We start from the raw sequence: 3,021 nt of genomic DNA, 5'->3' as shown, positions 1-3,021 counted from the left end.
TCATGATAAGTGGGATAAGGAGTTATTATCTTGGTGGGCTTGTGACTTCTCAAGGTAGCCCTTGCCGCCTTATTGCCGCCCTCCTTTGGAGGTACCAATGGTTTTAGCGGTAATGAGCATGCGGAAAGACTTTGGGGACCATAGGTAAATCTTTACGATTGTCCACTGAGCAATGTTAACCCTTACCCTCGAGCTTGAATCATGAAGGAGATGAAAGGCAAGAGGCTATGTGAAAATTGAGGTTTCATGCAAAGAGAGGGAAGTGCTATTTTTGTGGTCTAATACCCAAATTTCAATCGCATCACTCGAGTATTGGTTTCTAAAATTGATCATATGTATAGGAAGCTCTTTATATGCTCTTTCCACTCATGTAACTAATTTCTTAATCCTTTACTTCATTGATGATCAGAATTTCTCCCAAAGTTGCTAACTTTTAGGCAAATTTGGAGTCTTGTAGTAAAATGCTCATAACTTTTCACTTGGTTGCCCGTTCTTGGAAGTTTTTATATAGGCGCGAAGCTCTCTTTAAGCTCTACGCACCTTTATAATCATCTTTTGCATAGTCTATATGAATTTAAAACTATAATTCTCTGTGTATCTTTTTTTATAGACTTTTGGCCATTATTTCTTCTTAATAATAATTAATTCCTCTTAATATATTATCAAAAGGTAAATCCCATGTGTCTTACCCTCTTGTAAGTGATTGCTTTATTCTTTTACTTTAATATGTTCCGTTCAAATTGCCTAATTCAAATGGATGAACCTTACCAACATTCCCCGTATGTTTCCGTTCACATAATTCTGAGTCGGAGATTTTCTTCCAACAAAGAATTGCCCTCTTGTTTGGAGCTGCAAGACTGGCAGAAATTCTTGCTTCTCCGGAGCCTTTCATCTTTCCTTCCATGAATTATGATCTCACCTTTGATGTGTATATCTTTATCTTAACCTATGGAGAGAAAGGGAGGTGAGGAGGCTGTGAGGTTTCATACAAGCATGTTTTGATTCTAAGAAGTGACCGAAGTCAAAACCTCAACTTTGTGTTATAGTATAATTGTAGATGTTAGAGAGTGATGAAGGACTAAAATTTTCTTCAGAAGCATGGTTGAAAAAGAAGATATGATGTATGTGTGGTAGATGGAAAGACCAATATCTACAATAACTTCCTATAACAATTGAGCATATGCATACATATGGGCTTCATAAGGCATTGTCACAATCATGTGTAGATGATGACATGGAGGAGATCCATAGGAGAGTTTTACACAATATGCCACACCATTCCATGGAATCAAGGAGATTGAAAAAAGTAGCAAGACAAGTGTTACAAGTCTTCTTAGTTAAGATCCAATCAATATATTTTCGTAAATAGAAAATGTCTCTTGTTAATTGGCTCTACTTGTTTTCTTGACATGTGATTTATTATCTTATGTTGTAGGCTTCTTAAAAAGATTATTCCATCTCAAAATCTAATACCAAAAAGTAATCCAATGATTTCATGCTATTTAGAGGGGTTCATGAAGATGCAACATAATGTCTACAATAATGCGGAGAGTGTTGATATAGAAATGATTTGCAAGGAGAAAAAGTTTCCAAAACACGTGTTTAGATGTAAGAAAGTTGTTGAAGTCATGATATAGCACGCAACTCATCACTCAACTGATTGTGGCATAATGAGGATCACATATAATTCACCAACATGGGCAACATGTGGAGAATCAATGGCTGGAGTTCAAAAATGAGCCTAGTCACTTATTTTTTAGGTTCACCACATGGATGGTGTGAACCCCTTTGGCTTAAATTCTACATCTTGGCCTATTGTATTATTGAACTACAACCTTCCACCATGGAAATAAAAAAAGGTTACATCATGCTTTCTCTCCTTATACCAGGAAAGTATAAGGTGAAGAACATGGATGTGTAACTCAAAGCCTTTGATATAGGAGCTTGAGGCACTATGTTGAGGTGTCAAAGTGCATAATTTCTCAAGGCTAATAAGTAGGCATGATGTAGAGGTGAAAGGATTTTTTCTTTGAACGATGCTCATACCTATCCGGGATTCCCATAGTGCTTAGGTAAAAACTTAAATTTCTAAATCTAGAGTTGCCTAATGAAGACATATGAGAATCTTACAATATCCCTCAATTTCCTCAATGTTATAATAGGTTTGATAAGCTACTAACATCATCATGTCATGTATGTTCGATTTGTGGACCATCACTTGTTTCAGAAAGGCCCTCTACACCAAAGAAAGTGGTGCATGGAAAATATCATCAATTTCTCACCCTTTCACACTTTAAAGGGGGTATTTACAAAATAAATAGAAAAACAATGTGTTTTATTCATGAAAAATTTACAGATAAGGGGTTTTTAAATTAGACCTTGAACGCATGTGATATAGAGAGGTTACATATAGTGAACCCCTTGCGGGTGTATCTTAATGATTGATGTACTAGAGTTTGATTTTGATTGTAGTTCTTTGTAGTTAGATTGAGGTTTGAAGATCCTTTGATTAACTTACTCCCTCTTCTTGGTTATGCACTCTTTTTCTATGTGACAATTGATAAATGATAACTAAAAGTACATTCAACTTAGGTGTGGTGTATCTTAATGACTGATTTACTAGAGTTTGATTTTGGATGTAGTTATTTGATACAAATAGTTAATTTATCATATGTTTGTATTGTTGTGAAATATATGATGTACAAGTGATAAAGGGTGAGATAAATAGGTTATGTAGGTGTAAACACACTCCAAATAAAGTGGTCATGTGGGTGGAAAAGGGATCTGGGGTTTCCCCAACCCTATCCCTTGGTGGACCTATATAAAGGGCACGAGGCCTCACTTTTTATAACATAAGTAACATAACACTTGAGAGATGAAGGTTAAGCCAACTTTAAAGTGGCTGAAATAGAAGGTAATATTAAAGCTTTCTATATATCTTGTGTTATTGCTCTATCTCATATATGTTGTTGCTTTATCTTGCCATCAACTATTGCTTGTGTTGTGCATACTCCCCATAAT

The sequence above is a fragment of the Cibotium barometz genome, chromosome 35 (genome assembly GCF_041138505.1).
Source record: "Cibotium barometz isolate CiBa-2024 chromosome 35, ASM4113850v1, whole genome shotgun sequence".
Taxonomy (NCBI): Eukaryota; Viridiplantae; Streptophyta; class Polypodiopsida; order Cyatheales; family Cibotiaceae; genus Cibotium; species Cibotium barometz.
The sequence above is the reverse complement of the archived record's forward strand: the minus strand, read 5'-3'. Positions refer to the sequence as shown.